Source organism: Peromyscus maniculatus, chromosome 10 (genome assembly GCF_049852395.1).
Source record: "Peromyscus maniculatus bairdii isolate BWxNUB_F1_BW_parent chromosome 10, HU_Pman_BW_mat_3.1, whole genome shotgun sequence".
Lineage (NCBI taxonomy): Eukaryota > Metazoa > Chordata > Mammalia > Rodentia > Cricetidae > Peromyscus > Peromyscus maniculatus.
Window position 1 is genome coordinate 10,173,185 of NC_134861.1, and position 27,834 is coordinate 10,201,018.

The following is a 27,834-nucleotide window of genomic DNA, read 5'->3' on the forward strand; positions in this document are numbered from 1 at the left end:
TCCTTGGGTCACTCACTTCAGCATGGCCCCTGGCCTGCAGCATGGCCCTTGGGCATCAGCATGGCTTCAGGCAGCAGCACTGACCATAGACATCTGCATGAACTTGGGTGGTAACACAGGCCACAGACATCAACATGGCCCCTTGCCTCAGGACTGACTCATGGCTCTCAGCAGTGGTGCATGGCTATCAACACGGCATTAGTCAGTGGCACAGATAGCATATGTCCACATGGATCTCAAGCTTCATCATGGCCTGGGGCAGCAGCATAGACCACAGACACCAACATGGCCTCTGATGGCACCGTGGGCCATGGTGGTCCTTCGAGGAGGTACAATCCAGAAAGTGAATGGTTCTTCATCTCGGACCTCCACATTGCCCAGAGCCTGGTCGATCCCTAGGCTGGGTGGCATGCTTGGGAGCTGAGTTTGAGGCTGCATAAGCTCCAGGCTGCTGTACACCACCCTGCTTACCCCACTGGGCAATGACAGCATTGGGACCTCAGTCCTCTCTCCCAGCCACCGCTGCCATCACATCTCCAGTTCTGCCTCTCTTCACAGCGCACACCCCTCTACTCCCTATACACACCTGTGCAGCAAGGCAGGAGCAGCCAGCCTGGCAGGCATTTTATTTTATCTTGGGTTTTGGCACAGGATCTCACTGTGTAAACAAGAATTGACTGAAACTGGCTATGTAGACCAAGGATGCTCTCAAACTCATGATCTTCCTGCCTATATCTCCCCAACTAGAGGGATTACAGGTGTGTCTCACCTCACTCAGCTTCAGTTTGGGTACTTACTATAATGCAGTGTGAGGGTTCAAACCCCAGGCCATGTACATGCTAGGCACGTGCTAGGCACTGTACTATAGTCTCAGCTTGATCTCACGTATTAAATAACCAACAACAACCTTCTCAGCAGTTGGGGGTGTAACTCAAGGATGGACCACCTGTCTAGAATACACAAAACCCTGGGTTTAGTCCCCAGCACCACAGGAACTTGGTGTGGTGGTGCATATCAGGAATCCCTGTATGCAGCATGTAAAAGCAGGAGAATCAGGAGTTCAGGATCATCCCTGGCTCCCCAGCAAATTCCAGGCCAGGCTGAATTATGTGAAACCTATCTCAAACAAAAAACAAATGAAATCAAAGAAACCTTTTCAGAATTTTTTTTTCCTTATCCTTTTATTGGAAATAGATTTTTGTTAACATATAATATATCCTGATTATGGTTCCCTTGCCTCGACCACTCCCAGTTCTCTTCACATCCAGACCCTCTGTCTCTGATTAGAAAACAGACTTTTAAGGGAATATAATGTAATATAATATAATGTAACGTAATGTAATATAACAAGATAAACAAAGACTAACATGTCAGAACAAAACAAAACAAACAGAAGGGAAAAAGCAGGAGAAGAAAAGGGACAAGAAACAGATGCAGAGACCCACTCAGCGGCACACTTATTTGTCCCATAAAACCGCTGAACTGAGCCAGGCGGCAGTGGTGCCTGCCTTTAATCCCAGCACTCAGGAGGCAGAGCCAGGTGGATCTCTGTGAGTTCGAGGCCAGCCTGGTCTACAGAGTGAGATCTCAGACAGGCACCAAAACTACACAGAGAAATCCTGTCTCAAAAAACTAACCAACCAACCAACCAAATAAACAAACAAAAACCAAAACCAACCAACCAAACCAACCCTGAACCGGAAGCTGCAATATATACCCAAAGGACCTGCAGTGCAAAAAGAGAGAAAAAATAGAAATAAAATAAAAATAAGATAAAACAAGCCCTGATATGACATTATAAGACAAGGAACCTCCAAAAGTGAGGATGAGTTGGTTCCCTGTTGGTCATCTCCTGTTGGGCACACAGTCTACCCTGAAGAGTAGCTGTTTCCTCAGAAGACTCCCTCCCAAAGAAAACCACATTTTCATTTGCAAGTGGTTATCAAATGGAGGTAGATTCTGGGTTAGGGGTGGGGACAGGGGTCCACGTATCCTTTCAGCTCTAGGACTCCAACTGGTGCAGACCCATGCAGGCCCTGTGCATGCTGCCTCAGTCTCCGAGTACATGTGTGTGTTGATCCTGTTAATTCAGGAGGCCTTGTTTTCTTGGTGTCCTCCATCCCCTCTGGCTCTTACACTCCATCAGTCTCCTCTTCCACAGGGTGCCCTGAGCCCCAAAAGGAGGGATGTGATGGAGGCATCTGTAGCTAGAGTTTTCCTGCCTTGCCCACAGTCAGGACACCAGCCAGTCCCACAGCTGCTCAGACCCAACCAAGTAAACACAGAGACTTATATTGCTTACAAACTGTATGGCCATGGCAGGCTTCTTGCTAACTACTCTTATAGCTTAAATTAATCCATTTCTATAAATCTATATCTTGCCACGTGGCTCGTGGCTTACTGGTGTCTTCACATGCTGCTTGTCATGGCGGTGGCTGGCAGTGACTCCTTCTGCCTTCCTGTTCTTTCTTTTCTCCTCTCTGTTAGTCCCGCCTATACTTCCTGCCTAGCCACTGGCCAATCAGTGTTTTATTTATTGACCAATCAGAGTAATTTGATATACAGACCATCCCACAGCAGGCATCCCATTTAGGGTTGACTGTTTCAAGTCTTACTCTGTTTATTGTCTGTCTACGCGTCTCTTTGTCTCATCTGCTGCAGAAGGAAGCTTCTCTGATGATGACTGAACAAGGCACTGATCTAAGACCATAGCAGAATAGTGTCATCAGGAGTCTTTTTATTGTAGGTTCTTTTAGTGGAACAGCAATGTTTGGTTTTGCTCTAGGTCCTTAGGTTATATAGTCTCAGGTTCTTGGCCACATAAACAGTGCCAGGTATGGGTTCCATCTCATGATAGAAGGGTATACATTTTGTAACAGGCCCCCAGACCTTAGCACAACTGACTCCATGATGGAAGTATCATTCAGGCCTTGGAACCCAGCATGTAGGCAGCAACACCAGTCAGAAGGAGAATAAAGACCTAATCCTTCAAAGTCCATAGTTCTGGGAAAGTTTTTAAATGTTCTAACCTTACCTTTTGGCTTCTATAGCTCTGCTTCTGGGGAACTGTTCTTGCTGAGGTGTGTCAACTCAGGACGTGTTTTTTTCTTTTTTCTTTTCTTTCTTTCTATCTTTCTTTTTTTTTCTCTCTGCTTAAAAACCCGCTCTGAGGCCGGGCGGTGGTGGCGCACGCCTTTAATCCCAGCACTCGGGAGGCAGAGGCAGGCGGATCTCCGTGAGTTCGAGGCCAGCCTGGGCTACCAAGTGAGTTCCAGGAAAGGCGCAAAGCTACACAGAGAAACCCTGTCTCGAAAAACCAAAAAAAAAAAAAAAAAAAAAAAACCCGCTCTGAGAAAGGCTCAGTATTGTGCTTGGATCCTGAACACTCAGCTGGCTAATAATACTTTCTATTGCTTGGTCCCATCTCCCAGTGATCTTCTCTGGTGGATACCTCACAATATTTGTGGAGGCCACAGCATCATTCCCAGAGATCAGACCTTGAGATACAAGGGGTCTTGGAGCCCCTCAGAGCAGGTAAGTGTGTGGTGGCCAAGGGACTCCTATCAGGGCTGTGCAACCTGAGATGTTCCAGGACCCTGGGACTCCCTCTGACCAATCACTGCCTGATGCTGGAAGAACCAGACACCTCCACCACCCTTGCCCCCCAAAAGGAAATAAAATGCAGAGTTGCCTGCCTGGTCTGTTACCTCCAGAGGTAAGTCTGGTTAAGGCTGGATCCCTCAAGGTAAAAATCATTTTGTTTCTGTGTTTTAGAGGAAACTTAAAGGCTTGTGCCTTTAAGTAAAATTGTTACAGGAGGGTGGGTTCTGCCTTGGGTCATGGTGACCCAGATGTGGAGAGATCTTCCAAAGCGTGGCAGTCAGCTCTGCTGCCCGGCCTGGTGTGACTCAAGAGGTTTTTGTGCTTGGAGACCCAGCCATCCCCTGACGTTTTGGAGGCCAGACTGGCCTCAAGGGCTGTTGCCATTCCTGCACATGTTCCCTCTTGAGACTAGGCACATATGCTATTCTGTTGAATATTCCTGAGGGGTGAGTGTCCGGAAGGGCTTGTGGAAGATATCAGCACATCTCAGCATGGCTGCTTTCTGGCCCCATCAGGTCACCACAGAGTTGGCTCTGACTGGATCCAACTCCTCCCCAGGTCTTTTTTTTATTTTAACATGGGGCTCCTTTCTTTAGACAATTTACCCTGTTTCTGGGTAGACCAGTTCTTCCCCAGAGTGATTGCCTGTGCCAGTCTGATGTGCACTTCTCCCTTTTGTTCTCTTGTATCTACTGCCCTACACTCAGCTCTTGGTATGCAGTAGGTTCCTTTTCTGGATGGGGCAGAGCACAGTGCAAGAGGACTTTAAGCTGGTGGGTTCATGCCTTGGAGACAAGTGATGAGCAGTCTTTCTATCCTGTCCTGGGGTCTGTGACATTCTCCCTTCAGCCCAAGATGACTGTGTCAGAGGGTGTTGACTTGAGGCCCAAGTTGCCTTTCTCAGCATCTTTTTGAGGCAGAAACTTAGAAGCTGCTTGTGCTGGTAGCTGTTGTCAACTTGGCACGAACTAGAGACATCTGGGAAGGTGGGGCCTCAATTGAGGAAATGTCTCATCACATTGGCCCATGGGCATGACTATGGAGGAAGACCAAGTCCCCTCTGAGCAGTGCCACCCCTGGGCGGGGGTCTTGGATTGTAGAAGAAAGGTAGCTGAACATAAGCCTGGGAATAAGCCAGTGAGCAGCATTCCTCTGAGGCTTCTGCTTCAGTGCCTGCCTCCAGGTTCCTGCCTTGAGTTCCTGCTCTCCCTTCCCTCAGTCATGGACTCTTATCCGGAGCAGTAAGCTGAAATAACCCCTTTCCTCTCCAAGTTACTTTTTATCATAGTGTTTTGTCACAGCAGTAGTAACCCCGCTTGAGATAGAAATTGGTACTGTATGTATGGGATATTGCTGTTAGACACAGCCATGTTTTGGGGAAGATTGTGGAAAGATTTCGAGAAACTGGGCTGAAAAAGCCAATGAATGTGCAGAGCTTAATGGGCTGTTGTGGGAAGCTGGAAGAGGATGCTGAGAACAGTGCCGCCGCCTCCGAAGACCATGGAGTTTCAGGGTCTCTGTTGGGGCCATTTACTATTGAGCAAAGAATCCGTGGTTCCGGCCAGCTGGGGCTGAAGAATCAGTGGTGATTAACAAGAGACCAGTGGCGCCAAGGCAAAACCTTCTTGGAAGCGTTTCCTCAGGGTCAGCACACAGAAGCTGTGGCCCAAATGGGGCCAAGGCTGTGCTTTTGCTGGCTGCTGAACTTGGTACTGTAGAAGTCGCCCAGGTGGTACTGGTTTTGAAGGCATGAAGAGGTCATGGAGAAGAGCTGAGGCTTGGCACCATGAGAGGCTATTGGTGAAGGTCTAACCTTATTTACAGTAGAAACCCTAGGATTGTAGGGGTCATGAAGAGAAGTTGAGGCTTAGCATCATACGACAGTGTTAGGGTCCCTGAAGAGGGCCCAGGAGAGGCTACTGGTGAAGGTGCAGCCCAGTCACATAGAGAACCCAACATACTGGATGCGTCAGTATACCACCAGACAGCCACCCAACACAGCAGCAGGTGTGGGGCGGAGCTGGCCTGGGTTTAGGGGACAAGCCGTGTGTGCTGTGGATGCAGAACTGGAGACGTGGAGCTTCATAGACCCTGTGCATCCCAGATCACAAGTTCCAAATGACTGATGTCGAGCTTTACATGGTTGGACCTTATTTTTGCTTTAATTTGAATGTATCTGTTCTCCCGTCCTTCCCTCTTGGAATGAGAATTACGTAACTTGGTTTTTGATTTTACAATAGCCCAGAGTTGAGAGACTTTGGGTCTTTTAGAGATGCTTTGAATGGTGAAAGAAACTTTGGATATTTTAAGGAGAATGGATGTTTAAGTGATAAAAAATTTAAAGACTGTGGAACTTATAAATTTATACTATGTTTATATTGTGATATTATTATGAGATCCTGGGGACGAACAAGAAAGGAACTGTTATGGTTTAATAAGTGATATGTTTGTGGATCAAGTTGGCAAGGGTCAATTGTACTGGTTGGTTTTTGTCATGACCTATATATATCTGAAAAGAAGGAATCTTAACAGAAAAATGCCTCCATAAGAATGGCCCGTAGGCAGGTTTGTAGGAAATTTCCTTTTTTTGGCTTTTTGAGACTGGGTTTCATTGTGTAGCCCTGGCTATCCTGGAACTAGCTCTGTAGACGAGGCTAGCCTTGAACTCACAGAGATCCACCCACCTCTGCCTTCCAAGTGCTAGGATTAAAGGAGTGAATCATCACCTACTGTCAGGAATTTTCTTAATGATTGATGTGGGAGGGCCCAGCTCACTGTGGGTAATGCCACCCCTCGGCTGGTAGTCCTGGATGGTATAAGAAAACAAGCTGAGGCTGGGCTATGGTGGCACATGCCATTAATCCCAGTACTAAGGAGGCAGAGCCAGGCAGATCTCTGTGAGTTCCAGGCCAGCCTGGTCTACAGAGGGAGATCCAGGACAGGCACCAAAACTACACAGAGAAACCCTGTCTGGAAAAACTAAAAAAAAAAAAAAGTTGAGTAAGCCACAGAAAACAAGTTAGCAAAGAACATTCTTCTCTGGTCTTTGCTTCACTTTCTGCCTCCAGATTTCTGGCTTGAGTTCCTGCCCTGACTTCCCTTCATGATAGATGTGATCAGGATATGTTAACTGAAACAAACCCTTTTCTCCCCATTTGCTTTCTGTCACGGTGTTTATCACAGCATTAGAAACCCTAACTAAGACAGACATAGTGTTTATCACAGCAAAAAGAAAGAACCAGGGCGCCACTTTTGCTAAAAAGCATCGATTTCTTCCTTGGATCTACAAGACAGCTGAAGACATTGAAAGCCCAGCATCTGTCTTTATTCTGTGTCTGTCTCTTTTTCTTTAGCTGAAGGCACAGAGATAATTAATTGTCCCTAACCTTTCCTTTTGAGTCACTTTGGATTCATGGAATAGCAGTTTCCGAGGACAGGTTCCCCTCCCTTAGGTAAGTTCAATTATCAGTGAGGGCCAAGAGGTACCTTTAGCTGAGTAATCACTGCAGAGAGCCAGCTTATCCCCTCAGCTGCATCTTCAGACCATCCTTTAGGACCAGTGCTGAGACAGAGATGGACCAGTGATGTGCAAACCCACACCTTGGTCAGGATGACTTCATTTTGCACCTTTCACCCCCTGCCCCAATTATTTCTTTTCTTTCTTTCTTTTTCTTTTCTTTTCTTTTCTTTTTTTTTTTTTCAAGATAAGGTTTCTCTGTGTGAAAGTTCTGGCTGTCCTGGAACTTGCTTTATAGATCAGGCTGGCCTCAAACTCACAGAGATCCACCTGCCTCTGCCTCCTGACTGCTGGGATTACAGACCCAATTATTTCTTAAACCTAAAGCTTATGTCAGTATCTCGAAGACGGGTTTGGAGTCCCTGGACACTGTTATCTGTTCCTCTTTCCAGTGCAGCTGCATTGAACAAGTCTCTTTGCTCCGATTTTCACCATTATTCCTCTCTCTCTCTCTCTCTCTCTCTCTCTCTCTCTCTCTCTCTCTCCCCATTTTCTGCAGGATTGTTCGAATTCTTACCATTCTTGGGGACCTTCTCTCCCTTCTCTGCAGGGGCTGTTTTTAGGTTTGGGCTCTGGCTTTGGAGAGGCAGGTTGAGCAGATCTTCTCTGTGGCTCGTCCTTCACCTTGGCTCTATGCCCTTTGGAATCCTCTCCAGCCTTTCTTGCAGGCATGGCAGTGGTGGGGGACGTCGGCCCTGAACCCAGGATGCAGCAGTGTGCGGGTTTGGTCCATCTGGGATGATCTCGCTGCTTCTTCACACTTATTAATCTCTTTAATCGGTGCGTTGGGGACAGGTGGCCGAGGATGGCTTGCTGGGGCTTCCCGAGTGACTGAAACTCTGGTGACTCTTCCTTACGGGGTACTCGGTGTGTTCTTATGCCATTCAAACTGTTTCTCTAAAGAGGTTTTTTTCTTCTTCTGCATTTATTGTACAAAAAGACAATTTCAAAAACAGAATCTGGATTTGTAGCAGGCTCTCTGTGTTTGTGATGTACAACCATTCTTTAGGTTTCTCTCCCTGGTTGTTGTACACTTCACCCCCCCCCCCCCTTCCAGGGTCATCCCTCCAGTCATAGGGTGTCTTAGGGTTTTATTGCTGCAATAAACACCATAACCCAAAGCAACTTGGGGGTGGGGTCAAGGGTTTATTTCATTTTATAGTGTGTAGTCCATCATCCAGGGAAGTCAGGGCAGGATCAATTGGTAAGAGCATTTTCTCAGTTGAGGTTCCCTCTTTGAAGATGACTCTAGCTTGTGTCAAGTTGACATACAGCTAGCCAGCACATAGGGCCTGCATGCCATGTGAAAAGGATGTGTCCTACGGGCGGTTCTACCCTACTTCTTGTGAATATAAACTGGAAGGTTTTTGTTTGTGTATACCATGCAACTCCATCTTTTTCCAATTCATGCTTCCCCCATACCCACATGTGCGTGTGCAGAATAAAATTCTTGTTACTTATATTAACAGTATCTCATCTATATATTAATAGATTAACCCAATTTTATCTACAGGAAATCACCTTAAATTTTAGGTAGTAAAGTATTTTAAGTGTTACGCTTGAACACTTCCTTTGTTGGTGGATGCTTTTGAGCCAACAATGGTTTATATGTAATGGGCTTATTCACTATTTTTTGTTTGTTTGTTTTTCTCAAGACAGGATTTCTCTGTGTAGCTTTTAGAGCCTGTCCTAGATCTCGCTCCGTAGACCAGGCTGGCCTTGAACTCACAGAGATCCACCTGCCTCTGCCTCCCAAGTGCTGGGATTAAAGGAGTATGCCACCACCGCCAGGCCAAACTGGTTTTTTTTTTTTTTTGGTTTCTTCGAGACAGGGTTTCTCTGTATAGTTTTGGTGCCTGTCCTGGATCTCGCTCTGTAGACCAGGCTGGCCTCAAATTCACAAAGATCCGCCTGCCTCTGCCTCCTGAGTGCTGGGATTAAAGGCATGCGTCACCACCGCCCAGCGGGCTTATTCACTATTAAAGGTTGTTTCCATTCCTAAAGAGCTGTCCCTCTTTAGGCTATATTTTAAATTTACATTTAGATTTATATTCTTGTAGCAAACTTAAAGTTGAACTATGTGCACACATGTGCATGCATACACATGCACACTGTGGAATAATCCTTTTGTACATTGTGGGAATATATGTCACTATGATTGGTTTAATAAACAAGCTGACTGGCCAATAGCTGAACAGGATAAAGTTAGGTGTAAATGCCAAACTGAGAATGATGGGATGAGGAAGAACAGAGTCAGAGCTGTCACCAGCCTTTCAGAGAACGAGTCAGACACACAAAATGGGATACAAGGAAAAGCCATGAGCCTTGGGGCAGCACATAGATTAATATAGAAATGGGTTAAGTTGTAAGAGCTAGTAAGTAACAAGCCTGAGCAATTGGCTGATTATTTATAATTTATATTAAGTCTCCGAGTCAATTATTTGGAAAGCGGCCACTGGTTATTTGAGAGCAGGCAGTCGAGACAGGAAAAGTCTGCGTGTGTGTGTGTGTGTGTGTGTGTGTGTGTGTGTGTGTGTGTGTGTGTGTATGGTAGGTCAGAGGACAGCCTCTGTTGCCATCTTCAGGATGCACATCTTCTCCTTTGTGGCAGGGTCTCTCATTGCTGTGGAGCTCTCGGCTAGGCTGGCTGACCTGTGAGCCCCAGGGCCTGCTACCTCCACTTCTGCAGTGCTGGGGTGACAAGTGAGAGCCACTGTGCCAGGCTCTTGTGTGGGTTCAGGGGCTCAAACCCAGGTCCTCATGTTTGTGAGGCAGGCACTTTACTGACGGAGCCATCTCCCAGTCCCTTCTGTATTCTACACTTTCTTTCCCTGAAGCAAATGCGGTCTGAACCCTTCAGGAAGAACGCTTCCTTCCACAGACAAATGGTGTGAAGCCAATAGTTCTCTCGCTCACATTTTCAGAAGGAGATTTATATTTATTTATTTTTCATGGTGTGCATTTTAAAATTCTGAAAAGTAATGTGGAATTTCATGCCTCCTCGTGAGTGGCTTAATTGGATATGATTCTAGGTGGAAGTGTAGGCCTAGTTTAGTGTCACTCAATTGTTTTAGGTGTGTATGTGTACGTGTATGTGGCATGTTTGTGTGTGATGTTTATGCATGTATAATGCAGCCGCATGTCCACCCATGTGCATGCTTGTGGAGGATGGGGGCGCACATTGTATTACCTTCTGTCATATTCCTTTGAGACAGGGTCTACTACTCAACCTGGGGATAGGGTGGCCGGTGGTCTGCAAGCCCTGGTAATCCTTCTGTCCACAATGCTCGAGCGCAGGTATATTCCTGGTGATGCTTGGCTTTTTACAAGGGAGTTGGGATCTGAACTCACGTCCTTATGCCTGTGGAGGAAGCACTTTTACCCACTGAGATACCTGTTGTTTATGCTACAGCGCTGCCACTCGAGGCTGGTCGCTGCCCTGCTGTCTGTGGTGGCCATGCCGGCGGAGGAGCATGCTGATGGAAAGAATCACAGCCATAGTTACCTTTTTAGAGCTTAATTGGGAGGGGGGAGGAAAAGAGGGGGGATGACGGGAGGAAGGAGCGGAAAGGAGAGAGACAGAGAGCACACAGAGGGCTCACCTGCTTTTTAGGCTGGGACACTGTTGAAGGCTGATGACGTAATTAAGGACCGAATCCTTACAATACCTCTTCAGCCACTTGTTAGGCAATATTATTTCAAAATTAACACAAAATTAGGATCTGGATGTAGATCAGTAGAAGAGCTCTGGCCTAGAATGTGCATGACAGTAGATTCTATCCTTAGCACACACAAAAAAAATTAATGTGAAATTAAGTCATGAAAATTCTTTTATAGAGGCTGGAGGGATAGCTCAGCAGCTAAGAGTACTGGTTATCTCTCCAGAGGATCAGGGATCGAGTCCCTGCACCCACATGGTGACTCACAACCCTCTCAGTATGGTCTCTGTGGAAACTGGGCATGCCCAAGGTGCATAGACATACATGTAGACAAAACATCACTACATATAAAAATAAAATAAAAAAATACAAAATCCTTCTAGCCTGGAAGGCACAGCATTTCAGCTCGGGGTAGGTGGGGCTGTTCCTACTGGGCGGTAATTCCTGGAGCCGATGGCCGAATGGGGTCTGTGTCTGCACCAGTTCTTGGCAGTTTCCCAGTAGGTTCAGCATTATCTGCTCTCTTGTTCCATCCCTTTTGTTAAGAGAAAAGCGTCTCAGTTTCCTAATAGCTTGTTTTAAAAAGAAATTCTTTAAAACATGTAGGCCATTGCATCTAAGTGCTTCTCTGAGTTGGAAAAGAAGCCCTCGTCTTGACTCAAAGAATCCAAGAGCTGTTTAGCAGGACCGCTTCACTGGAACCAATTTTCTTTATCTCATTACTTCAGGTGCGGTTTTCCAGAAATATGCAAATATTAAATGGGCCTGTCCTCTAAGCAATTAAGGGAAACAACATGGGGGCGGGGAAACATGCTGCACACGGAAGGGGCTCAGCGTGAGTTCCCACGATGAAAGGCACGGCCGTGCTGGGTAGGTCCACCCGAGTCTTCTTTCCCTGAAAATCACCCATGACTCTAGGCTTGTGGGCTCCTGCTTTGAACTCCTTATCTCTCTTTCTTAGATCTCTACTTAAATACAGCAGATAATCCCACACGCTGCGGCGGCGGGATTAGGGCGTAGAGTTGAATTCCAACACCGCAGTGAGTTAGTCTGATGCTGAAATGGGGTCTGATGCTGTGGGTGGGCGGGGAGGAAGGGGTGTGGCCTCATCTAGGCACCTTAGAGCTTCTCTAATCTAGATGGGAAGCTCAGAGAAGAGGGCATCCCAGCGGGGCTTGAGCTGAAAGGACAGCGGAGAAGGACAGACAAGTTTGGGGCATGACAGGAAGACAGGCCCCCGGCGAAGATGCTGACGGGTTTGGGGAAGGCGGATCGGGAATGGAGAGTGTGAAAGAGACCCAGCTGGAGAGCTGAGTATGGACCAGAGCCAGGCAGAAGGTGGGGGTGGGGCCAGGAAGGAGGGTCCCTGAGGAGGCTGAGGCAGAGATGTGTGGGTAGAGACAGCGGTGGTCCAGCAGAGTCCTCAGAGGAACCACACCCTGCCTACAAAGTTGAACTGTGGAGGAAAGGCAGTTTCCAGAGATGGATGGAGCAAGGGTCGGGTTCATAGGGTCAAAAGGTAGATATAGGGGGCACAGCTGAGGACCCTCAAAGCCAAAGATGAACAGAAAGGACAAATGGTAAAGGTTGGTGAGGATGCAGGTTGGAGGTCCTGCTGAGCTAGAGCTGAGAGAGACGGAGAGACCAGATCCCATGTAAGTGTGTCTTAGATAGATTATACAAGATAGAGGATAATTGCTAGTTTGGCACATACAAACAGGACAGGTGTGTTCAGGAGATGCTTTTCTGAGAGGCAAGTAGAGAGCACGCTGTGCTGGTTAATGTTAAGTGTCAACATGACAGAACTTAGCGTCACCTCAGAGACAGGCCTCTGGGGATACCTTGTAGGGGAGTATCTTAATTAAGTCAGTTGACCTGGGAAGACCCATCTTAACTATGGACAGAACTATGCCCAGAATGAGATCTTGGAATCTATAGATGAAGAAAGGGAACTGAGCAGGAAGCATAACAGCATTTGCCCCCTGTAGCTAGGGTTTTCTCCAGTCCCGCCCAGGCCCTCAGACACTCAGACCCAAATAAACACACAGAGGCTTATAGTAATTAAAACTGTATGGCCTAATGGCTCAGGTTTCTAAGCTAGATCTTACATCTTAAATGAACCCATTTCTATAAATCTATACCTTGCCCGTGGCTCATGGCTTACTGGTTTCTTTATATCTTGCTTCTCATGGAAGCAGCTGGCAGCATCTCTCTGTTCTGCCTTTCTCCTTCCTCCTCTCTAGTTAGAATGTCCTGCCTAACCCTATTCTGCCTCACCATTGGCCAAACAGCTTTATTTATCAACCAATCAGAGGAACATATTTTTCACAGCATACAAAAAGACACTCCCATCAGCCCCCTCTGTTCCTTGGCTGTAGATGCAGTGTGACCAGTTGCTTCAAGCTCCGGCTGCCTTGTCCTTCCTGTCATGATGGAGAGAATAAGCCCTTTCTCCCTCACATTGCATCTGTTAGAGTTTCGTATCATAGCAACAGGAAAATAACGCAGGACAGAAATTGGTATTGAGAAGTGGGGTTGTTGCTGTGATGAGTCTGACCATGTGGCTCTTAGGCTCTTGGAACTGCTTGTGACTGGAATGTGGAAGAGTTTGGTGATTTGGTGATTAGAAAAGTTGTAGCATGCTTAGAAGAGCTTAGTGGGCTATTCTGGTGGAAGCCTGGAGAACTAGCTTTCAGAGGGAAACACGGACTCCGGCAGGAACTGGGCTCAGGGCCACTTGTGTAATATTTTGGTCAAGAATCTGGCTTTATTCTGCCCATATCCTGAGAACTTGAATGAAGTTCAATCTAAGGATGATAGACAAATTTGTCTGTTCTTGAAAAGACAGGAGAACATTCCGCTGGTGCCGGGAAGACAGCTCTAATTGCTGAAGAGATCAGCACCACTGAAGAGGAATCTGTTCTACACTAGGGTAACAGGAACAGTGTTCTGAGGACAGAACTCCACTCTCCAGAGGCTGCATTTGTGAAGATTCAAACTCATTTAAAGGAAGAAAGCCTAAGTTGAGAGGATTCCCTGCTCCTGGGAAGCAATTGTCTAGGAGAGTGGTTTTGTTTCAGAGAAAGGGTCTCTCTACGAAGCCCCAGCTGTCCTGGAACTCACTCTGTAGCTCAGGCTGGCCTCAAACTCACAGAGATCTGCCTGCCTCTCCCTCCCAAGTGCTGGGATTAAAGGTGTGCATCACCATGCCTGGCTAGGAGAGTAGTTTTGAACACATGAAAGATGCAAGATTAAGGGGGTTATGGAGAACAGCTGAAGTCAGGCAATGTGTTGCAGGGTGAGAATCTCTGAAAGGAGACGCCAAGAGCCATTGTGGGAAGCTGTGTAGGTGTGGCCTACTTTGAAGTGTAGACTACAGGACATTGGAGACACCAGGACTGTGCAGCATTGGGCAAGGAGAGCTGTGTGTATAGAGTGAAGCTAGTCTTAGAAGTTATGTGTGCTGAGGGCAGTTGACCTGGAGGGCTGGGGCTGCCAAGCCTTTTGGATCCCAGCTGATTACATTATGAACTCCAGACGTTGGGCATGGCGCTGCAGAATTTGGTGTTGACTGTTGGGGGAAATTATTTTAACTGGGCAAAGATGTGTTACATTTGTTTATGCTGCAGAATGTTACTTTAAATGTGTAAAGGTGTGTTACATTTGTTTATGCTGCATTTGTTTAATGATGTAAGGATGTGTGTTTAATTATGTAAAGATGTGTTGTATTTGTTTCACCTTGCCTGCCTAAGACACCTGATTGGTCTAATAAAGAGCTGAATGTCCAATAGCTAGGCAGAGAAAGGCTAGGCAGGGCTGGCAGATAGGGAGAAGAAATAGGAGGAGAAATCTAGGTTTGGAAAGAAGAGAGAGAAGAGAGAAGAGAACAAGGAGAAAGAGAGGGACGTGCCTGGGGCAAAAAGCCAGGCAGCCACCAGCCAGCCAGACATGAGAAGCAGCGAAAGTAAGATATACAGAAGGTAAAAAGCCCTGAGGTAAAAGGTAGATAAAGAGAAACAGGTTAATTTAACTTAAAAGAGCTAGCAAGAAATGAGCCTAAGCGAGGCTGAGCATTCAAAACTAATAAGTCTCTGTGTCCTGATTTGGGAGCTGGTTGGTGGCCCAAAAAGAAATAGCCTGGTACAATTGATCCTGCTAAGTTTTAGTTTTGCTTTGGTGTTATTGGTTTTTTTCCTATGGCCCACTTCCTCCATTTTGGAATAGGGATGTTTGGTCTATGTCATGATATGTTGGAAATAGTAGCTTGTTTTTGATTTTATGGGAGTTTAGAGTTAAGAGACTTTGGACTCTTAAAATGTTGGAATTGTTAAAGACTATGGAGACTTTTAAAACCAGGCAGATACACTTTATATAACAACATGGTCATGAACCTATGGGACAAGGAGTGGAAGACTATGGCTTAAAAGTGATGCCTTTGGTTGTCAAGTTGATAAGGGTGTCATAGTTAGATTTCTATTGCTGTTATAAAACATGATGAACAAAATCAGCTTGGAGAGGAAAGGGTTCATTTGGCTTACATACTCCAGTCACAGTCCATCATTGAGCAAAGCCAGGACAGGAACTCAAGGTAGGTCCTGGGAGGCAAGAACTGAAGCAGAGATTATGGAGGAGTGCTTCTTACTGGCTTGATCCTCATGGCTCACTCATTTTGCTTTCTTTTGTAGCCTGGGACCACCTGCACAGAAGTGTTACTGCTCACAGTGGGCTGGGCCCTCCCACATCAATCATTAACTCCCACATCAATCATTAACCAAGAAAATGTCCCCCACAGACTTGCCTACAGGCCAATCTGATGGAGGTATTTTATCAGTTGAGGTCTCCTCTTTCTAGATTACTCTAGTGTGTGTTGCCAGAAACAACCCCCACCCCCAACTAGCCATCACAAAGGGATAGAATTGTTCCCTAGACTGTATAGTGGAGAAAAGCACGTACATTGCTCCCTCTGGACCACGGATGCAGTATGTCCAGATGCCTCGAGTTTTCACTGCTTTGACTTCCCCACCATGGTGGACTGTACCTGGAACTGTGAGCTCAGACAAGCCCATTCTCCTGTAAGTTACCTTTGTCAGAGTATCACAGTAACAGGGAAAGAAACCAAGACCCAGATCGTGTGAACATTCTTGATGTGTGGGGAACTGGGAAGAGACACATGTCCCAGGAAGATGAAGACCAAGCCTGTTAGGGCTGAGGAGCAGGAAAGGCAGGGTGCTTTGGAGGATGCTTATGCTGAGATGAGTAGAAGCACCAGCCATAATGAATAATCTGAGTGGCCTCAGCGGAGGAGGAATGTCTGCAGCATACTGCTATGGATATAGGTATATACATGGTCTTGAATCCCCACTTTGTGAACGTACCCAGAAGTGGAATTATTGGATCACATGGTAAACATAAATCTATATCTATATACATATGTATAAGTATATGTATGTGTATCTTGTGGAACAGCCACACTGTTTTCCACAGAGGCAGCACCCTTTCGTGCTCTCACTGGTAGTGTACAATGGTTAAAATGTCTCTGGATCATCATAAACCCTTGCTTCTAATTTTGGGCAGTAACCATTCTAAGGGACAGGAAGAGGTGTCTCACAGTGGTTCTGATTCGGGTTTCCCTAATGATTAAATGTGTGTGGTGTCTTCCCATGTGCTCATGGCAGGAAAATGATACATTTTTGCAGGAACTTTCTAGGAAGGCTTTTTTTTTGAGTAGGCGACATTTAAACAGACATTGAAAAAGAGACAGGAGACTAATTGCTGGTATCAAGATAGAAGCTGTGGCTGTAGTCCCCAGAAGGGTAATGAGGAAAAGCCACAGGTACCTGTACACATGGCTCTGACAACTTTCACAGAGCTAATTCCTCTGTAGGCAGACTACTCAGCCCCCACCCACAGGAAGCAGCTAATTTGAATAGACCGTTAATATTCAGAAAATTGAACTTATAAAATTGAACTTATAATTAAACATAAAAGCTCTCCCTTAGAAATCTCCAGACCCAGAGGGTTTCAGGGAGAATTCTATCAAGTATTTAAATAATTAATACCACTTTTAGATTTAGAAAATTAACACCACTTTTACTCTCTTCTAGACATTGAGGGGTAGCACTCTGTACCCCAACTTAACACACAAAATATGATAAAAGTAAAATAAAGACCCATCTCCTTTACTATTGTAGACATAAAGCTCCTTAGTGACAGATTGGCAAATAGAACTTTGTGGTGTATAGGAAGAATCAGCAGTCAGTGAGGATTATTGCAGGGACTCAAGGCTAATCCAGTATTTGAAAATTAATCCACATAATCCACCACATTAGCAGGCCAAAGAAGAAAACATCAGCTATTAGTGCCAATTGGTGCATAAAGTGTGCGTAGTGGTTTGAATGAGAATGGTCCCCAGAGACTCATGTATTAATACTTGGTCCTCAATTGGTAGAGCTGTTTGGAAAGGATTAGGGAGTATGGCCTTGTTGGAGGAGATAGGTCACAGGGTGTGGGCTTTGAGGTCTCAAAACACTCACACTATTCCCAGTTTCTCTCTCTCTCTCTGCCTTCTACTTGCAGATCAAGATGTGATGTCTTGCTCCACCAGCATAGACCCTAGCCCTCTGAAACCACAAGTCTAATTAAACACTTAAAAAAAAATCCAAAAGTTCTCTTGGTCATGGTGTCTTGTCACAGCAATAAATAGTGTGTTTGAGAAAGTGCCACACCCCTTAATGACAAAAGGCCAATGAAATCAGGAATGGAGTTCAGCTTCTTCATCTTGTTAAGTGGCACTTAGTAACATGAAGCAGACTAAAGACACACACATGACGAATTTGCATGCAATGGTCAAAGACTTGTGTTTCTAGTGTTAGGGACAACATCATTCTGGAAACTCCAGTTACTTTTTTAAATGGAGAAGAGGAAACCAAAGGCATACTGATAAGGAAGGAGGGACCAATTGCCTCTTTTTTGCTGATGACAAGCTTGTCTCTACAGAAGATTTCAAAAAATTGGCAAGTCTCTCCTAGAATGAGTCAATGTGTTCAGCAAGATCACAGGACACAAGATCAATGTGCAGAAATCAACTGTATTTTTTTGCATATGATCAGGAGTGGAGACCGATATAAAAGTACAGTGCCACATAAGGTCTCAAAAGGAGCAAAGTTCTTAGGTGTAGATCAGCAACATGGAGGTCTTTTATTTTGAAGACTGCAAATCATTGATGAACTGTATTAGAGAAGATGAGGGCAATGATTCTCCACGTCATGAGTGAGAGGAGTAGACAGTTAAGGCATCAATTCTCTCTAAGCTGATTGCTTTTATCTATAAGTGTGTATACATGCCCATACCAGCACGTGTGCACATGTATGTGCATGCATGTGGAGGCCAGAGCGTGTTAGATGTCTTCCTGAAATTCTCTATTTTTTGAGACAAGTTCTCTCCCTGACCTGGAGCTCACTGATTCAACCAACTAGAGCGGCTGGCCAGGGACCCTCGTGCCTCTGCCTCCTCGGCACTGGGATTGCAGGTACCTGCTGCCCCCTTGGCTTTATGTGGGCCCTGGAGGTCAAAGTCAAGTCTTTGTGCTGATAACTGAGCTGTCTCCCCAGGCCCCACCCCTTTCTTCTGAAGGCAAGGTCTCATGTAGCCAAGGCTAGCTTCTGGCTCTTAATCCTCCTGCCTTTATACCTCAAGTTCTGGGATTATAGGCACCCACCCTCCTGTTCAGATCCTTAATCTGATTTAAAGGTTCATACAATTCCTATCAAAATCATGACAAGGAGGTCTGGGGTGATGGTTCAGAGAACAAAGCACTCGCCACACCAGTCATGACTGGAGATGGACTCTACAGCACCCATGAGAAGCCAGCTACAGTAGTGTGTACCTGTAATCCTGTGTGTCTACCTTGAGGGGAAAACAGAGACAGGAGACTGCCCGGATCGCCACACCAGTGGTTGACTAGAGTTGGACTCCACAGCACCCATGAGAAGCCAGCTACAGTAGTGTGTACCTGTAATCCTGTATGTCTACCTTGAGGGGAAAACAGAGTCAGGAGACTGCCCGGACACTCGTGGGTCAGTTAGCCTGGCGTACATCGCAGGGAACAAGAAATCCTGCTCAAACCATGTGGAAGGCAAGGATGGACAACAAAGACTGTCTCTTAACCTCCACATGCAAACTGACCTTTGCGTTCACACACACACACCCACTCACCAGCTTTCACACGCACACTCTACACCAGTGGTTCTCAACCTTCCTAACGCTTCGACCCTTTGATACAGTTCTTCATGGTGTGGTGACCCCCCAGTCATAAAATTATTTTCATTGCTACTTCATAACTGTAATTTTGCTACTGTTAAGAATCACAATGTACATATCTGATATGCGATTCCTGTGAAAGGACCATTAGCACTCCAAAGGGGTCATGCCCCATAGGTTGGGAACCACCACTCTACACACACATGCCATACACACATAATTAGAAAACAAAAACAAAAATAAAAACAAAACAAATCACATCGAAGCTCTGGTAGGCATAGATGACATTATTACAAAATGTATACTGAAAAATGGTAAGACAGTGAAGCTGGTCTCTAAGAACAATGTATATGAGAGGAAGCACACACACGTGACCTCAGGGCCAGCCAGAAACTAGTGATGTGAGTGATCTAGAGTGTGGCGTTGGCAGCAGAGGGGCACACGCAGAACCCAACGAAGAAAAGGCTAGAACGCAGCCCCATTAACACAACCAAACCCGTTTTTGAGAAACATTGCTCCCGTTGAAGCGTGAAGTCCACAGCAAAGCTGGGCAGGCAGTGAAACGCTCCTCCTCCACTACACTTCTGTTTGCTCCAGGGTCTAGAGCTCGGGGTTGTAAGGGGATCCCCCAGCTCCCGGGGCTCCTGACATGTCAGGGGGGTATTTAGTCAGTTTTTATGCTAAGGCTTCCTGGGTTTGCTGGCCTGCAGTGTGCTCACGGCCAGTGTCTTCTGTGTTGTGTTTCGTCTCTTGACAGGGTGAGGACTATGAGGTGTGAAGAAATGTTGACTGAACCGAGTTTCCACAAATAAAAAATGTACTCAAGATAAAAGTAGATTCAGTTTTTCACAACTTCCAATTCTCGTTGTCTGTGCTGTCTGCTAACCTGCCCTTGCCCTGCCCACACCTTGTTTTCTGCCCTCAGTATGTGGTAGACAAGGGCTATGGGCAAGTGTTTATAAAAATGGACAAGTGAAGAGGGCTTAGGAATGGAGGTCAGAGCTGCAGTTCAACAGCGCGGGGTGAAAATGAAGCGGCCAGGAAGCTGTGTCCCTGCGTGAGGAGCAGGGGTTTCTGGGATGGACACCAGCTCCTCACGGGAGAACAGGACACCCGCTCCTCACGGGAGAACAGGACACCCGCTCCTCACGGGAGAACAAGAGCATCACCGGAACACAGTCTCAGCAGAGGGAAGTGGCACTGACGGCCATGGCCTGGGGCACTGCTCCAGACTGCCACATGCCTGGGAGTTAATACAGTGACTCAGAGAGTGTGCCTGATGAGTGGCGGGTGGCGGGGGTCTGACATTTGTTTGCTCTGGGCTGATGCATTTTCAGTTCTGTTTTCTCTTTTGTCTTTGCTGACATCTGTTTTCTCTCTGTGAACAATATCACAAAACTAACAACTGTTTGGATCATTATTCTAAGTGACAATGAAGGGTCGATGGCTGAGAGATCTTCATCCCAGAAGTGTGCGCATCCCTTGATGTGGGCTCTGTGTACGTTCGCCACACACACAGAAAGTACCCAGGGATCTATCATCATGGAGATTTTTAAGGCGGTCAGTCATAATTACTGACCTCTATGAGCCGGGACCCCTTGTTCGCCAGCTGTTTCCTGATGTGCATTTCCATTTGAGAGCTCTGAAAGGAGCTGCGGCTTGTCCCACGGGGGACCATTGAGCCTCTTGGTCAGAGCGCTTCCTGCCTCAGGCTGCTAAGACTTCCTCTCCTGTCCTACTCGTCAGATGTGGCTGTCAGCGGTTTGCCTCGGCGGGACGCTGCTTGACAAGGTCCTTGTTTCTAAGCATCTGTCCCTGTGTCACTGAAGACAACATAAGATGGTAGCATGGTGGTGGTGTTCCCAGGGGTCAGCGTGCATCAGGTTCACAGACAAAAGCCTCCATTCACCTTGACTACTACAAGGAGAATAGAATCACTTCAACAGAATAGTGTGGACCAAAGACAGAACTTTCTACTTTTTAGAGGTTATTTGATGGATTGATTTTTGAGATAGGATCTCACTATGTAGTCCAGGCCTTGAATTCAGAGATTCTACTGCCTCTGCCTCCAGAGTGTTGAGATTAAAGGTGTACACCACCATACTTGGCTTATCCATTGATTTATTTATTTTATGTGTATGGGTGTTTTACCTGCAGGTATATCTGTACATGTTCACCACAGGCATGCAGTGCCTGCATAGACCAAAAGAGGGCATCAGATCCCCAGGAACTGGAGTTACTGACAGTTGTGAGCTGCCATATGGGTGCTAGGAATTGAACCTGGGTCCTCTCAAAGAGCAACAAATGATCTTAATGGCTCAGCCATCTCTTTAGCCTGCAAAGACACAACTTCTAAAGCTCTACCCTTAATGCCTTGGAAACTTTCTCAAATATTCACTACCAGCTGGGACCAAATGTTTAAACAAATGGACCTGTAGGGAACATTTTATATTCAAACCACAACAAGATTTATAAATATTTTCAAACACCTGTATCTAAAGAGCTGAAGGGTTTTGCAGTGGTCAGTGGTAACTGCAGAGACCCATACCTGGTCAAAATATAGATAATAAATGACTGTGGAATGCTCAGACATACACAGAACATCTCTAACATCACAAAAGGCTTGTAGAGCATCGTGGAAAAGGGTGTGGAGAGAACATGAGAACCAAGGAAGGAAGAGTGCTGTGGGATGCTCGTTCACTGGGATGACAGGGCTGTATTCACAGCAGCTGTGATCACAGCACAAGATCCACACAAGACTGGGCCTGTCATGGAGAGTAGAGCCACTCATGGGGTTCCAGCCCTCTCCAAGGATTCATCTGTAGATGATGGTTGATGGAGAGACAGTTCCTCCATTGGTATAGCCACTGACAGAGTGAATATACTCCTCTGAACAAATGTCCACCCATGCTTCTGTAAAAACAAATCCTTTCAAAATTTAAAAACTGTACTTTATGTGGAGCAATACTGTTTACATAACTAAATAGCACTCTTATAAAATGATTGGATATAGTTTTAAACAGAAGAATAAAAGGGAAGAACTTCAGGTTACAAAACTTCTCTCCCCCAAACAAATTAAAATAACAAAACCAAACCCATTTTGTTTTTAAGTATGTCAGCACAACAAACATATTCACTGACTAGTCATGTCTAATTCCTCTTGCACTTATGGCTGATGGAATTAAAAAACAAGCCTGACTTTCACATTCACTGTCTCAAAGGAATAACACACTCTGGATTCTTTTGGAATGCAAAATGGTTCTTGTTACTCTAATACCTGGAAAGTTGAATTCTTATGTCCACCAGGAAAAAAGAAAAAAAACTATGACAGAGTTGAAATTAGAAAAAAAAATAGCTTTATATTCTTTTTCATGACCCGTGTCCTTTTGCCTACATTCTGTCCTTCCTTATTAGACACTCATTGAAACACACATGTGGTGGTATTCTAATTGTACTGAAATGTGATTTTGATTGTATGTTAATAAATAAAGTTACCCGGGGGTCAGAGCTATTAGAGCCATACCAAGAGTGTGGCGGTGGTGGCACACGCCTTTAATCCCATAGATCTCTGTGTGTTCAGGGATACAGCCAGCATTGGAGACATATGCCTTTAAGACCTGGGGGGCTGTACATACAGTGACGAGGCAGTCACGTGTTTGGGTTTACAACCAATGAGAAGGCAGAACAAAATAATATAAAAAGACAGACAGACAGGATATAGCTCTTTCGGGAAGCTGGGACACCACAGGAGGAAGGGTGAGATTTTAGCTCTGAGCTCTGACCTCTTGGCTTTCTCTTTTACATTGGTTCTGTGCTTCTTATTTAATAAGACTGTTGGTTACATCTACACACACACACACACACACACACACACACGCACACACGTACACACACATACACACATGTACACATACACACATATACATAACACATACACACACATACATGCACATACACACATATACACATGTACACACATGTACACACACACATGAAAAGGCGGGGCAATGGGAAATGGAAAGGTGTTAAAGAGAACTGAAGGAGGGTAAGAGAGGGTGACAGGAGGCAAATAGTGTTGAACCACATTGTGTATGTGTATGAAAATGTCACAGTGAAATCCATTATTACGTATAATTAATGGGTTACTAAATGTTAAAAAAGTTAAAGGAAAATATGACAATTGTGTACCATTGGATAACGAACAGTGATGCGAGATAAGAATGACCAGCAACACTAAGTAAAAAGTAGAGAACTGCCAAGTACAGTGGTTGGAATGGGGAATTTTAAGAAGAGAGTCTTAAAAACCAGTGGAAGCTGGAAGAACAAAGAGGCGTTGGATCTGGAGACACGCTGGCATAGACTCTTAAGTCTGAAAAGCAAAGGAGAAAAAAATGAAGGACAAAGAAGAAGCTCAAAGATCTATGTGGAGCTGTTAAGTGAAGCACTACATGTGAATAAAGAGGATTCTAGAAATGAGGGGAGAAAACAAAAGAAGAATATGTCATTATTTTGTTGAAAAACATCTACCCCAAAAAGTTCAGCAGGGCTGGTGAGATGGCTCAGTGGCTAGAGAGGCTGGCCATTGAGACTGATGACCTAAATTTGATCCCCAGGACTCATATGATGGAAGGAGAGAAAAGACTCCCAAAGGTTGTTCTCACGTCCATGTGCATGTCATGGCACATGAGCACATGTGTACACACAAATAAATAAATGCACATAAAAAAAGAAGTTAAACTGTTTGTGTGGGTTCACATCTGGACGCAGCAGAGTCAGCCTGAAAAACTCAAAGAGAAAATGTTGAAGGCAGCAAAAGAAGAATGATCAGTAGGAGTAACATCTGACTTCTTATTATGGAGGTAGGAAGGAGATGGAATGTCGTATTCATTCAGAGTGCTGACAGGTTGTGAACTCAGAATTTTACAACCAGCCAAACTATCTGCTTTAGTTTCCACTTCAGTTGCTGTGATAAAATACCTGACCAAAAATCAACAAGGGATAAAGGGCTTATTCTGCTTCTGCTTCATCGTTCAAGGTACAGTCCACCATGGTGTGGAAGTTAAGGAATTTGAAGCAGTTGGTCACATCACATCCTCAACCGAGAAAGTCGAGAGGGATGACATCCTGGTGCTTCTCAGCTTCCCTTCACCACTTACACGGTACCAGATGCCACACTGGGGGTGCGGCCACCCACAGTGGGCGGGGCTCCTCACTTGAAGGAATGAAATCAAGATAATCCTACACAAGCCTGCTCAGGGGTCATCTTCCAGGTGGTTCTAGACTCACACATTTCTGTTGAAAAGGAAGGAGAAATGAAGACCTTTCCAGATAAAGATTGAGACACTTCAGTCTCAGAAAAGGAAGAACTTGAGATGGTCCCTAGAATCCACACAGAGAAACAAGCAACAGTCATTACCTGGGTGGTTCTAGAAGACGCCATATCAACCAGGTGTGCAATTCCTGTGCTCCGAAAGGCTCAGGAAGGAGGATGTCTATGAGTTTGAGGTCAGCCTGGGCTACACAGGGAGTTTAAGGCCAACCTAACCTATTCATAACAACAATAGCAACAACAACAATAAACAGCATAAACACACACATTTAAATTATTTTCTTCTCCTAGATGATTTTATTTATTTTTAGTTGGTTTTATTGTACGGGGAATTGAACCCAGAGTCTTGTACATGCTAGGCAAGTGCTCTACCACTGAGCTATAATGCTCCCCCCCAAGTCCTCTTAACCAATTTGAAATGAGAGAGTCATGGAACAATAATTGTACGAGGGAGTTAATAGGCTCACTATTATGGCTTGAATCTAAAATGTTCCCCAGAGGCCATGTGCTAAAGGCTCGGTTGCCCCTAAATGGTAAAAATCTGAAGACCTTCTCCCTGAGATCCAAGAATCAGGCAATGTGCTGGCTCTTGCAACTTCTTTTAAAAATTTGCTGGATGTTCTAAGAAACAGAATAAAAGGAATCCAGATTGCAAAACAAGAATAAAACACATTCTTTACAAATGGTGTAGGAAATGCTAAAGAACACACATGCACACACACATACACACACATACACAGACTGATAGACATGTACACATACGTACAAACACATACAGACAGACAAATACACAGATATAAACCCAAACATACACATTCAGACAGAGACATGCACATACATCCAAGCAAACATACTCACATAGACACAGACACACACAGACATATAAACATAGACATGCACACACACACACACACACACGAACACACAAATACGAACATATACAGACAGAGACATGCACACAAACAAACATACATACAAACATTTACACACAGACACATGCACACACCCTTGTGTGGGTACACACAGATATACACATGCATGCATGTACACATGGAATTAATAAGTAGACATGACAAGATTGTGGGATGCCAGACAGTCTTCTTAGTTACTTCTCTTATTGTGACAAAACACTTACAGAAGCAACTTAAAAGGGAGGAAAAAGGATTTATTTATTTATTTATTTATTTATTTATTTATTTATTTATTTATTTATTTATTTATTTATATCTATCTATCTATCTATCTATCTATCTATCTATCTATCTATCTATCTATCTATCTATTTACTTTTTGGTTTTTTGAGACAGGGTTTCTCTGTGTAGTTTTGGTGCCTGTCCTGGATTTCGCGCTGTAGACCAGGCTGGCCTTGAACTAACAGAGATCCGCTTGGCTCTGCCTTCCGAGTTCTGGGATTAAAGGTATGTGCCACTGCTGCCTGGCTGAAAAAGGATTTGTTTTGCTGTATAATTTTATAACAATGGGGAGGGGTGGTGGGGCAGAATTCATAACTTGGCACCCAAGAAGCAGGGAAAGAGGGATGCTGGCACTTGGCTGGGTTCTTCCATGCCCCCTTTATCCCACTGGGCCCCCCAACCCATGAGATAGTGCCACCCATATTCTGGGTGGGTCTTCCCTCTGGAAGTGCCCCTCCCCCATCTCTTACATGACTGTGAATCCAGCCAAGGTGACAATCAAGACTGACTACCACCAAGATTAAACATCAAGTCATGAAAAGCAATTGTATTTCTGCTTATAATGAACAATCTGAGAAGAACACAGCACCCTTCCATAATAGCATCAAAAAGGATAAAATACCAGAAAAGAAATTCATCCAAAGAAGTCAAGAACTGCCCACTGGAAACTATAAAACCTCTCGGAAGATGTCAGTGAAGGTGAGCTTGGACACACGCCTCCACTGTCCAGTGCGATCGACTGGGAACGTATCAGACATTTAAATGGAAGAGCTAACCCTAAGAAAATAAAGCTTCCAGAAGACAGCAGAGCAGGAAATCCGGGCGGCATGGTGTTGACAGAGATCTCTTAGATGATACCAAACGCACAGCCTGTAAAGGGGAGCAGCAGGCAATCTGGACTCATCAAAAATGAAAAACTTCTATGTTTAAAACAAAATCATTAAGGAGCTGAAAAGGCAGACAATAGATTTGGGGAAAAAATTGAAAACAACAACAACAACAACAACAACAACAACAACAACAACAGGCTATTCAAAAGAAATAGAAAGTGAAGGGCTTTAGGAGACAGGCAGAGTCACCATGCGGTTGTGGAGGCTAGGAACGAGGAAGGTCGGCATCCCATCTCAGCTTAGCCTTTCCGACAGTTTGCTTCAGGAACAATTTTCTGAGTCTGGGGACTCATCATGGCTGCAAGATCAAGGTGCTGCTGGGAGATTGTGGCTAGAATTGAACCCCACAAGTGACAACCATGACTCCTGTAATGCCACCCCCTGTGAGCTCATTCAGCAGCAGTGCATATCAAGTGCCTGGTGGCTTCTTGTGCATATTCAGTATTCAAGGAGTTATTTATCACCAATCACTAACCGCTTACCGAGACGCCCAAAGCAAAGCTAAGGTACGAGCCCTTCCATTTTAACTCTTGGATCATTATGTGAAGGAAAACAAGAATTTCCGAGTGTTAGCCAATGGAACAATTATTTTAAAGGTCAAAGGTAATGTGACGGGAAAAGCTGAAAGTCCCCGAGGGCCAGAATTTGATTTCATGGCTGTGCTTTAGTCCAAATGTGCACCTTGCTGGGAGGCCGGGGAGGTGGCTAACACAGCCACAGCATGTTTTATTCATGTGTTCATTTCCCCCGCAGTCATCTTCGTTATTTAGTATTAGCTAGGCAGAATAATAAGTTTAAGTGTGACACTTTCACACCAGCATGGGGCGTTCTTTAACTGTATTTACCTCCCATTGCTGTCTCTGCTTCCTCCTCCCTACCGGGCCTTCTGCGTCCAGGTCCAGCCCCTACCCCCAGAAAAGATATTTGTCTTCCTGAGCCTGGCTCAGTTCCCCTGACATAGCAAGCTCTGGTTCCATCCATTTTCCTGCAAAGGATGTGGTTTCCTTTTCCTTTAAGGTTGACTATAACTCAGTGTGTATCTCTACCACATCATCTTTACCTGTCCATGCTTTGATGGGTACCTCGGCTGGATCTACTCCGAGACTATTGTCAACAGTGCCATAGTAAACATAGGTGACCTTTGGGTGTGTATGCAGGAATAGAAGAGCTGGGTTATGTAGAGTTGTCGTTCTGGCTGGCATGAGATGCACCTTGTTGTGGTTTCATTTGTACTCTCCTAATGGGAGATCAGTTTGAATTCTTTCCATCTCATTGTTTCCATGAATGAACTTATTTCCATTATGTCAAAGACCTTGCTAAATCTCCAGTCTCCAGGAGGTCTGAGACAGTTCTGTTGTGACTTGTAGCGTTTGCCAGTGGATAA